Source organism: Sus scrofa, chromosome 1, assembly GCF_000003025.6.
Source record: "Sus scrofa isolate TJ Tabasco breed Duroc chromosome 1, Sscrofa11.1, whole genome shotgun sequence".
In the NCBI taxonomy this organism is placed as follows: Eukaryota; Metazoa; Chordata; class Mammalia; order Artiodactyla; family Suidae; genus Sus; species Sus scrofa.
In genome coordinates, this window is record NC_010443.5 from 111642967 (window position 1) to 111655390 (window position 12424).

General features: G+C 43.1%; 1 long non-coding RNA gene across 1 annotated transcript in view; it reads left to right on the plus strand.

The window, feature by feature from the left end:
* The window catches only part of LOC110260996, a 196859-nt gene continuing 184936 nt past the window's right edge, over positions 502–12424 (plus strand). The window contains exon 1 of the long non-coding RNA XR_002344674.1: positions 502–787. This is a non-coding gene — a long non-coding RNA (uncharacterized LOC110260996). The remainder of the gene's footprint in view (positions 788–12424) is intronic.

A 12424-nucleotide genomic window follows, 5' to 3' on the forward strand; every position in this document is an offset into this window, starting at 1 on the left:
GGCCCTTGCCTCCATTCTCCCTGACCTTGTCAATGAAACCTAATGCATCTTGAAAGCAGTAGCAAATGTCAGTCACATGGCTGCCTCGCACTCGATCCATTTGTAGTGCCAGTGGGCTGTGCAGGCCTGCGAGGTCCGTGGCAATACTCCGCGGCCATGAGCAGGCGCAGAGTGGTGAGGAACCGGCACGTGGATTCATGGTAGGCACTTTGACAGAGGAGGAACAGAAGCATTGCATCAGGGCTTCCCTGGTCCTAAAGCGGCCTATAGCTGATGGTGAGCACTGGTTTCCTATACTGGCTGATGAGCATGTTTCTGGTTTCTCGTGAAACAGGTTTTACAGCCACGCAACACGAAGGATATTCCGAGTAGGAAGCCTCCTACCCTACTCCGGTGGCTGAAGCCCACCAGCAGTCAGGCAGGCGAGTGGCAGGGTGGAAAAGGTAAGTTCCACCCGCTCCTCCACTACTGCGCCTTGCGCGCGCCCTCTGTCGGCGGGAGCAAGCTGCGAGCACCTGAGGCGGCAAAGATCTGAGGCTGCGCATTCCGCCCACGCTGTGCGCACGTGCCCACGGTAGGGGCGGGGCTGCTGGCTAGGCTCGAGGGCTATGCGGGGGTTCACGAGCCCTGTGGCTTTTTCGTTCTTTGCTGCCCAGCAGGCTCAGTGCCCCCAGGCCACTTGCTGCCCCAGAAGCTGGGCCGGGGAGTTTTGAACGAGGTATGAGGATGACTAAAGGTGGAGCTTAACTGGAAACTGAATATAGGACGTTTGATTTGGAAGAGTCAGGTAAGATGGGTTGTTTGACCCGTGAACCACGTGAGGGGGTGGTCAGTCAGGGGGCACCCACCTCATTTGGAGTCTAAAGTCCCCGTACTGCTGTCACTGCCCCAAAGACTGGCAGCCCCAGGGTCGGAATCAGGATTCAGGCCCTGGTTCTTGATTCCACGTATTGTGGCCTCTAATTGAACGCAGGCTTTTCCCTGCACTTAATTAACGTGAAGATCGGTATATTGAAAATACAGGTACTGCATTGGTAGGAAAAAATCCACATGTAAGTGGACCTGCACAGTTCAAACTGTTGTTCACGGGTCAGCTGTATTTTATAATGGAATTCTGGCTTAGATAATCCAGCATTTTTGAGGGCTCCCCTTCGGAGATGAGTTAAATCATTTTCTATCCCCACCCCAAATAAAGAATACAATTTGGGGGTGCCCAGTGGTTAGCCTGTGTCTAGATCCAGGTCTGCTGTTGTGAGGCCCTGGTGAGGGGCCATGGGACAGCTAAGATAATTCTCACCCTCAGTACAGGTCTCTTTCCCTTGAGCGCTGCTGGGAGCCTGGGAGTTCACCTAAGCTGAATTCTTTTCCTTGGAGTCAGCTTGGTCAATGTGTCCTGTGGGTCTGTGCCCCTGGGAATAATGGTATTTATCTTGGAGGGTTGCTGTGAGGATTAAATGAGCTAATTCATGTAATGTTCCTGGCATTATCCTTGGTATAGTAGAAGCATTTAACAAATTGAACAAAATACATTTCATATATAATCCCATACATGATATATAAATAATCTTGTTGTATTATTAGACTTGGCCTTCATGGACCCAGGAGGAACTATGCCTACCCTGTGGTGTTTGCAGTGGATGATAGCTTCAGGGGTCTCATGGGGCTTGTCCTCCTTCTATGGCCTAATTCCATTGGGAAATTTGGCTTCCTTGATTCTCAGCTTTCTCTCTTGTCACTTAGCCTGGCACGTGACAGTTTTGAGGACTGCTGGTCAGATACTTTGTGGACTGTCCCTCATTTGGAGTTTGATGTTTTCCTCATGATTAGATTGGGGCAGTGCTTTTTTTTTTTTTTGGTCTTTTTGAGGGCTGCACCCACAGCATATGGAGTTTCCCAGGCTAGGGGTCCAATCAGAGCTGTTACCTCCAGCCTACACCACAGCCACAGCCATGCCAGATCCGAGCTGTGTCTGCGACCCACACCACAGCTCCTGGCAATGCCAGATCCTTAACCCACTGAATGAGGCCAGGGATCGAACCTGAAACTTCGTGGTTCCTAGTTGGATTCATTTCTGCTGCACCACAGCGGGAACTCTGGGCAATGCTTTTTTGGAGGAAGACTGCAGAGGTAAAATGCCATTTTCATCCTCTTCAATGAAAGGTCACTCTGTCCACCTGCCTTATCATTTAGATATTAATGTCTATCACCTTGCTTAGGTCGTATTCCTCAGGTTCCTGCCCTGTCAAATTACTCCTTCCTCGTTTTCGTGCTGTCCCCTGTGGAAGGAAGTCACTGTGCACAGCCCCCACTTAGAAGTGGACAGTTATGTGTCCCTTCCTTGAGGATTAGTCTCTTTCCCTTATTTATTTAATCATTAATTTTTACCAGTAGGGCCTCATGGATATTTATTTCATGCTTTGGATTATAGTCCGTTGCTACTTAATTTTGTTGCTCTAATTGCTCCACTCTGGCTACTAGGAGCTCTTTCAGTTGGCTCCTGGGTCCCTATGGTATACTGACTTTTTTTTTTTTTTTTTTTTTTTGAGCACTTTCTTATTTTCTGGAGCTACAAGATGATGCTCCAAGCTCATCTTGAATATTTCCTGCTCTAGTTCTCAAACCTACCATTTCTCTAAGCAGCCATGGTTCCTTCCATTGGGCAGTGGTATTAGAAACCAAGTTCTGGGCATTAGGTGTGCTCATGGCTACGGGGATGACATTGCTTTTAGGTCCTCTCAGCTGAAAGAGCAAGGAGATACGTGTGTATGCTAACCTATGTGTATATACACATGTCTATAAATTTTTCTAAATATAACCATCTGTATTAACATGAGTTCATACTGATATCTCCAATTCCAATCCACTACTGCATGGCTCATCTTAGCCTTCACCCCTTCTTTATCTGTAAATTTCCACTCTGACAGTGAGAAACCTGATTCCCACCATCTGCCACCCATTTACTTGATATTCAGTTCAGGTATATGTATATAGCAACATGGAATTGTTAGTCTGTATCCCCAGGGGAAACAACTTTATCATCTGGAGTACAGCGCAATGGGCAGTTCCTTTTTTCTTTGGGGTTATAGATTCTTCTGTTTTCCGAAGTTACTTAGGGTAGCACTGTTCCCCCAACCCCTTTGCTAAGGTTGTTTCACACATTTGTAACACGGTTGGGTTGTTCATCATGTTTTTTACTCCATTCTGGGATCCCCTGTTCTCCTAAATTTTTTTTTCTATTTTGCATCTACTTTATAGCATTAACTAGAAGAGTTTTACCACACCCCAATCCACTGCACTTCACCTACTTAACCGCACTTCCTAACTCCTGGCAATCACTGATCTGTTTACTAGATTTATAGTTTTGCCTTTCCAGAAGGTCATGTAATTGGAATCATACAGTAGGCAGCTTTTTCAGACTGATTACTTTTGTTTAGCAAAATGCATCTAAGATTCATCCATGTCTTTTAGGGGCCTGATAGCTTCTTTTTATCTAATGGGTAATGCTTCATTGTCTGGATGTAATTTATTTATCCATTCACCTATTTAAGGACATGTTGGTTGCTCAGATTTTTGGCAGTTAGGAACACAGCTGTTACAAACATTGTGCAGGACTTTTGTGGGGGGCATAACTTTGAGCTCATTTGGATAAATACTAGGAATACAATTACTGAGTCTGGTGGTAAGACTATATTTAGTTTTGTAAGAAACTGCCAAACTGTCTTTCATAGCAGCTGTATGATTTGCATTCCCAGCAGTGATGAGTGAGTGTTCTTATTACTCTGCACCTTGTCAGCATTTGGTGTTGTCAGTTTTTCTGGACGTGGTCATTCTAATAACCTTGTTGTGGTGTCTCATTGTTGTTCTCACTTGCAAATCCCTAATGACCAATGGTGTTGGGCACCATTTCTTGTGCTTCTTTGCCACCTGTGTCTTTGCTGAGGTGTCTGCTCAGATCTTTGGACTCCTTTTAATTCTTTTTAAAAAAAATTGGGTATTTTGGATATAAGCCTTTTATTAGGTATATGTTCTGCAAATATGTTCTTCCATCTGTGGCTTTGCTTTTCGTTTTCTTATCACTGTCTTTGTCAGAGCAGAAGTTTTGATTTTAATGAAGTCCAGCTTATCACTTTTTTCTTTGATAGACCGCTCTTGGTATTGTCTAAAAACTCAGGAGTTTGTTGTGGCTCAGCAGATTAAGAACATGGCATAGAGTCCATGAGGATGTAGGTTCAATCCCTGGCCTTGCTCAGTGGCTTAAGAATCCAGCGTTGCCTTGAGCCACATGTGGTGTAGGTTGCAGATGCTGATCAGATCCTGCGTTGCTGTGGCTGTGGCCTAGAGGGGCGGTTGCAGCTGCGATTCTACCCCTAGCCTGGGAACCTCCATATGCCACAGGTGCGGCCCTAAAAAATGAAAAAATAAAACCAAAAACCTCATCGCCAAACCCAAGATCATGTAGATTTTCTATGTCTCCTTTAAGAAATTTTTATAGTTTGACACTTTACACTGAGGCCTATGATCCATTCTGAGGTAATTTTTTTTTTTTTTTGGCCTTTTTAGGGCTGCACCCTTGGGTGTGTGGAGGTTCCCAGGCTAGGGGTCGAATTGGAGCTGTAAACACTGGTCTACGCCACAGCCATGCCATGTCTGCCAGATCTGAGCCGCATCTGCAACCTATACCACAACTCATGGAAACACTGGATCCTTAACCCACTGAGCAAGACCAGGAATAGAACCTGTGTCCTCATGCATACTAGTCAGAGTCGTTTCTGCTGAGCCACGACAGGAACTCCAATTCTGAGTTAATTTTTTAATGAGGTGTAAGGTATGTGTTTAGGTTCATCTTTTTTGTATATAAACTTACAATTGTTCCACCACCATTTGTTAAAAAGTCAACATTAATTTTTTTATTAGCGAAATATTTCTCAGAGATCCGCTGCCAGTGCAGTGGGTTGAGGGGCCAGTGTTGTCACTGCAGTGGCTCGGGTCTCTGCTTTGGTTTGGGTTCGATCCCTGGCCCTGGACCTGCACATGCCACGGGTGTGGCCAAAAAAATATTTCTGTCCAGTTGGTGGAACTAAAGAGCTGTAGAAAAGCAAGCTTTGAGAGCTCAGGCCCAGTCACTGAGGTCTTCTTTTAACTTTGGTGTATTTTTCTTTTGGCTTATCTTCCTGCCAAATCAGGAAGGTGTATATGTGAGTGTGAGACGAAGATAGCTAAGATCCTTCAGAGGGAAATTTGTGGAGCAAGACCTAGTAGTTGGAGAGCTTCTGCTTTACCCTTGAAGGTAGAAAACTCTTAAGACAGGAGAGAATCTAATTAACATACTTTTGAGACAGAACTTACCTTTTAGGAAAAATATAGACTCATGTGACACACACACACACCCTTTTTCCCAAGGACGGACACACACACACACACACACACACACACACACACACACACCCTCCCTTTTTCCCAAGGAAGGCTTGATGTTGCCACAGAGCACCAACACCCGTCTCCAGGCCTTTGTGTTTTCCATCATCACATACCTCGTCCTCAGGGAAGTGGAGGACAGATTTTCATAACAGGGATGCATGTGACAACATTAAACATGACATTATATGGAGTCAGCTACATGTCGCATTGATTCTGAGACTGTGTGAAAATCACCTTTTTTTTTTTTTTTTTTTTTTTGCTTACAATGGAATTAAAAATAAGAGTGCCATCTTGTGGCCATCTAGGTTACTACCACAAGCACATTAGACCTTTGTGGAAAATCTTTTGACTCCAGAGAATGGTTCCGCTTATGTACACATCCGTGTGTCATGTGTCATCATCTGGGCACAGCGGATCAAGGGCCTTTCTTTTTCGACTTACAGTGAACCATTATATGGGCTTTTATTTTCATAGATGACTAATCTGTAAAGTCTGTCACAGAGAAGGACCCACATTGGCATTTATCATAAAAAATGGCAAAGTTATTAGTTCCCTTACATACTCTAATTCCATTTTGTATAAGAAGCTTGGCTAACAAGCCCCACAGTACATGAGCCCACATAGCATGGAAATTCTGGAAATTTCCAGGGGGGATGTTTTATATTCAGCATTGAGTTTGGTTGTGGTTTTAAATTGCTGCTAGTCTTGTCTTAAGAAAATGTGGTTGTCATTTATTTATCATTGTTAGGAAAGAATGAGGGCAGACTGCTCAGGAGCAGGAAAGAAGTTTTAGTAGCAATTCAAGGACCTCTGAGCCAGACTGGATGCTGGCAAGCTCGCTGGCAAGCTCTCTGGCAAGATGGGGCTAAGGAGGATGGGTCATGCCAGGTAATATAACTGGGAGACTCCCTTTTAATCCTGGGTTTGCTGCTTTTTACCAAAGCACCTTGGGCAAATCCTTACACCTCATTGGGCTTTGATTTTTTTTTTTTAATCTGTAAAATGACAACTCTGAAATGTGTAATATCCAGGTTCCCCTCAAGACCTGAAATTTGATATATGGAAGAGAAGGTCTCATTTCTCAATCCTTCTTAACCCAGGTTTTCTAGTTACAGGCAGGATTTATCATAAATATTCTTATTTTCGGTGAATCTTCTGGGTAGCACATTCTGAAACCCACAATGGCTATTTTACATGGTTAAATGGTTTATATAGAAATGATTTATATTTTACATAGTTAACAAATTTGGAGCTATTTGAATATAATTATGCCCTTCAAAATCTTTTCCCTCGCCTTGAATTCCTACAGTACTAATGGAGCAGGTGTCACAAAAAAGCTGCACTTACTTCCACTTGTGGACTGAGAAAGCTGGGCCCTGGCCCCACTGGTGATACGTATTCTCCTTACAGATGGGTGCAGTCAATGTCACAGCAGTTAAAGATCTCTCAGGCAGTGATGGGTGACATTATCCACCCAGCGTGCAGATGCTACATCAACCTCATGCTGTCAGTATCTGCCAGTGGTGCTGATGCCAGGGAAAGAAACCATCCCTTCCATGGCAAGCTGAAGGACATTTGGGGATGGGTGTCATCTCATGAAGAAGAGTTTCTCTGCTTCCACATCACTAAGGAACATCATGTTTATTAATTCATCGGCATGTACATTTTTAAGTTCTTGCACACACATTCCTCTTTTCTTGAAATGCATTGTGAGTTATTTTTGGAGAAGAGGAGAGAATCCAAAATCCAGCCAAATGCTAGAAAGGTCAACCCTGACTTGCAGCGTATTTTTATCAGCATTATGTTACTGTAGGTTGTTGAAACTTGCTCTAAAAAAGTGGAACAGAATTTGTGTTGATGACATTGGGCCACAAGAGGGCGCTCTAACAAAACAACTCCCGCAGCTCAAAACTCTACATCTGCCTCCTCAAACATTGACATGCTACAATTTCTGCCTGGTCTTATGACATATGCTGAATGTCACAAATATTGTTTCAAACTTTATGAAAATAATTTTTTTATAATGTTGGGAATCTGGTAAGTGAATTCTGAGGACAAGTTAAACTCTTATTTAGCTGGAGGTGCTTTGTAATTCCTCCATCAATTTCCAAAAAAGGCAGAGTTTAGAAACCTTTGCTTTCTTTTACAGACCAAACAGTGCAAACTCAAAACACTCGAGAACATTTAAATTTCCAAAATAGAGCTTTTATGGATTATCTTCCTAAGAATTCTAAGTCTAGATATATGATTTTAAAACAAAGCATACAAACCCATTCTCCAAGCTAAGTACAACTATTAGAGAAAAATACTGTTACCTCTTCCAGGACATTTGAAAAAGAAAGTGGGGGAAAGGCGATGTGATAGTCTCTGAAGTACATTAAAGCATCCAGACTGCATTTCCCTAGTAGGCAGGTAATATTTGAGGATGCAACTGCCCCAAATGAGTATCCTTTACATTTAAACAATCTTTACTGATAGTAAAATAATTAGAAGAATTTATGTGCATCTCTGCTATTATTGTCTTTGCATAAAGGAGATTCAGCTGCTTATGCATGGATATTCCAAGAGTCTTCCTCCCCCCTTTCTCAGATGACATGTTTATACTCAGGCAGCACTTCTAAATTTTTAATAGAGACGAAGAGGTTCCATTTAATTAGGCAGAGTGACTTGTTTATGTGCAGGTTATACATTTACGAGTTCTAATCAAGAACGGAAAATACCTATTGAACAGCCTTTGAAGTTGTGCTGGTTTAAGGATAATTGTAAACCCAGCTCAGTGGACACAGTGTCTCAGTCAATCACATGATGGGAGAGCAGAGCACAGGGAGTTAAATCTGGATAAAATAACTGCACAGATCGTGTGTCGATCGGTGTTCAAAGGATTTCTTTTTTCTCTCCCAAATCAGACCTCTTCCATCTTACTCTTGATTGGAATATTGAAACTGGGTTAGAGGAAAAAAAAAAATGATGAGGAATAACAAGATTTTTTATCTTTCTTTAAAAATACCACTACCATTTATATAAAACCTTTCTCTTTTTCCCTTGCGGTTTTTACTTCCTTTATTCTGTGCAGCCTATTTTTATCTTCGGACTAGATAACATAAACAGGTTACTGTCAAAAGCTTTTTTCCCCCACATTCGTAAATCTGTTCTGGAAATGAGAAGTTAATTTTTTCTTAATCTCTGACCCAAGGTAAAAATCCCAAATATTTGCATGCCTCAGCTGTACCACAAAAAAAAAGGGCACCTAAATTAATGAGGTTTCTTGAATTGGTGTACAGAAATGAATTACAAAGCTTAAGAAGTCGAAGCGATTTCTTGTGATGTTTAAAGCAATATTAATGATGGCGTGGAATGAGATATCAAGCTTTGTGTTACTACTCTAGGATTAGCTTTTCGTTCCTGAAAGCTGGTCTATTTATGGGTAATGTAGGATGGAATTAAACTCTGAAAAGGTTAATTTTTTTTTAAAGTGTTCTGTGGAAGGTTTATTTCCTATCACCTTTTGTAACTTTCCCTTTGAATTGAGTTGCAATCTGCATTTGGAGTGGGTCCAGGAAGCTTGCATAATAATATAATGCCTGGCGGAGCCTCTCTTAGGGGAGGGAGTGCGATAAATGAAACGTTACCTACAGGTTCCCGACAATATATTCATCTTGATATGATCACTGCTGATGGGTTGCAGCAAGGCAACTCCTAGGACTTGCGTTGGCTGTCTTTAGGGTACGTTATAATTTCAGCGTGAAAAGCACAGCCCAGCATGTGAGAGAAAGCAAGCAGGTCCCTCGTCGAAAAGTGGTGCCTGAAAAATATTTGCTGAGCGAAAAACATTCATTTTGTGGCAGGGAGAATGGAGACTAGAGAATGAAAGACTAAAGATGGGGAAAGAAACCACTGCCCTTCGCTGAGCTCACGGACCCACACTGAAGGCTTTCAGACACAGGAGCAGTTGGTTGCTCCTCCGTTGTCTTTCTTCCCTGTGCTTGTCTGATTTATTTTCACAAGAAAACTCTGCTCCTCTTGTCTGGAGCCAGTGTTAGACAGCTGAAATCTAGGGGTGGTGTGGGGTTAAGATCAAACAGGCCCTAATCACGTGGACTTTGTTTTCTTATGGATCATTTCATTGCTGGGGTCCGGCTGACAGAGCCATGAGGGGTCAGGGAAAATTAGGACCACAGCTCTTCAGAGAAATGGGTCCTGGCTGGGGCTCCACCTCAGCATGGGAGCTAAGATGGCACAGGCTGCAGAGTGGACGTGGGTTATGCCTGCAGCCTAGACCTTACACTTGAAAGATGCTAGCCGGTTTATCTGTGTTGATTGTCTATTAATTTCTGGTAGGTTGGCTGACGTCCGTGATTACACTTGACCACCTAATTGAGACCTGATTTAATCCACAAAGTCCCCCAAGTTTGTGGGAGACCCTGGGAAAGAGACAATACCGTCCATATGGTCCATATGAAAGGAAAGCAAAAGCCATGGGTCCCTTTTTTTTTTTTTTAAGTTTGCTTAGCAGTCAATACTTAGGAGTTGATTAAAGGAAGTGAAAGGAAAGCAAAGTGAGCCAAAGAATTTTGTGAACAAATTAAATTCCCCATCAGTAAGTAGGAAGAGGCAAGGGAAAGTTGTTGGGGGTGGAGGGGTGGATGCACTCTGACTACAGAGAAATCATTCCAATTCAGTCTTTGCAAAAACAGAGACTTGAAAGGAGAAAGCTATTCGTGGTCTTATTCAGTAACTTCATGGATCTGAGGAGCGCTGCAGTCTGTCTCCTCTGACGGGAGAAGAGTACCTGTTTCATGTTCCTGCTGAATTAGAACAGCAGCATTTGCATACTGTTGGCAATGAAGAAAATGTGTTTATAGATCCGACATCATTTTAGACAGTCGCTCCCATCAACTTGCTCGCTAAGGATCATGTTCTCCTTCTGGCCCCCTTTTAGTGGCAGAAAAGCAAGAGGGAAAATCAGAACAGAAAGGGAGTAGTTGTGATGAGTGAAATATTATCAAGGACCCTGGACTCCCCTCTGCCCAGAGCTGACTTCTGAGCTCTTGGGCAAGGTATTTACAGATGCAGTATTTCTGTCAGTCTCCTCCCCTACTCCACTCTTTGTTCCTTTAATGGGCAAATTAGCCTTAGGTTCTTGTTAAATCCGTTCCTTTTCGGAAGAGCCAATGATGATGTGCGTCCTTTCCGTTGGGAACTATCAGAAGAAATGTCGGTGCAGAGTGTCCCCTTCCAGGGTGCTTTTTCCTTGGGATGTGGCTGTCACCAGCAACTGGAATGTCACCTGAGCGCAGTCCTGTGGGGTGAAGGGAAGAAGATACTCAGCACTGTCCTAGTGAGCGGGGAATTGGGGATACACCTCGTTCTCTTTGGGCAGAAAGGCCTGCCTTTGGAAGATGGGCAGGAATGGAGAGGCTTGCAGGGGCCCTGAGAAGAGAGCGTTGTGCTCCTTGTTCCTCGAAGTGTAGCTCATGGACCGGCAGCAAGGTGTCACCTGGAGCCTGTTAGACAAGCAGTGTCTCATCTCCCCCCCAGACCTACTGACTTGCAATCCGCATTGCAACAAGATGGCCCGGTCATTTCTATGTGTGGTGAAGTTTGAGAAGCATGGAGGCCCCAGATCCACACTGGGATGACTGGGCAACCCACAGTTGCCTGATTCCAGCCCATGTCATAACGCCTCTGAAAAAGATGCTCTGTGACCAGCATTTTTAGGTAAGGTATGTACATTAAAATGTAAAAATATGAAATTTGAAGTGTAAAAAGAGTAATGCTCTACAGTGAGGGTGAAGATGTGGGGAAATGCTGGAACTTCATGGTACCAGTTTTCTGAAGGGCGATTTGGTTATAGGTGTCAGTGTTTTAAATAATATGCTTACCCTTTGATCCAACAATTCCCCTCTCTAGAAAGTTATTCTGGGGAAATGGACAAATTTGAAAAGATGTGTGAATAAGAATAGCTAAAAAAAAAAAACTGGAAATGGTCTAAATATCAGATAGTAGAAAGGGTGGGGAAAAACTGTAATTGTAATGTATACATGTAAGGATAACCTGACCCCCTTGCTGTACAGTGGGAAAAAAAAAATATCAGATAGTAGAAATTAGGGAACCTGTAGTACAATTCTATGTAACCACTTAAAATGATAAATTAAAGGAACATTTACTATTTCAGAAATATGTTAATATGCTTGTTGACATGTGAAAAACTCAGGTTACCATACTCTGTATAAAATGATATTATAACTTGTTCAGAAATAGATATATTTTAAAACCCAGGGGTTCCCTTCGTGGCTCAGTGGTAATGAACCCAACTAGAATCCATGAGGGTGTGTGTTTGATCTCTGGCCTCGCTCAGTGAGTTAAGGATCAGGATCCTGTGTTGCTGTGAGCTGTGGTGTAGGTTACAAACATGGCTTGGATCCCGAGCTGCTGTGGCTGTGGCATTGGCCGGTGGCCCCTGTAGTTTTGATTTGATCCCTACCATGGGAACGTCCATATGCCATGGGTGCAGCCCTAAAAAGCAAACAAACAAAAAAGAAGGCCTTGCAGCTAAATGTTAACAGTAGTAAGCATATAGGTTATATTTTTCTTTTTGTTTCTCTTTATTTTGTGGTTCTTTTGCAGCTGATGGGTATTAATTAGCTAATCAAAGGTGGTAATATAGTTATTTTGAATGAGCATTTAAAGAATTCAAGTCTTGCAGTTCCCGTTGTGGCTCAGTGGTTAACGAATCTGACTAGGAACCACGAGCTTGCAGGTTCGATTCCTGGCCTTGCTCAGTGGGTTAAGGATCTGGCGTTGCCATGAGCTGTGGTGTGGGTTGCAGACGCGGCTTAGGTCCCGCGTTGCTGTGGCTCTGGCGTAGGCCGGCGGCTACAGCTCCGATTGGACCCCTAGCCTGGGAACCTCCGTATGCCTCAGGAGCGTCCCAAGAAATGGCAAAAAGACATAAATAAATAAATAAATAAAAATTCAAGTCTTAAAAATTTTACTTTCCCAGGCC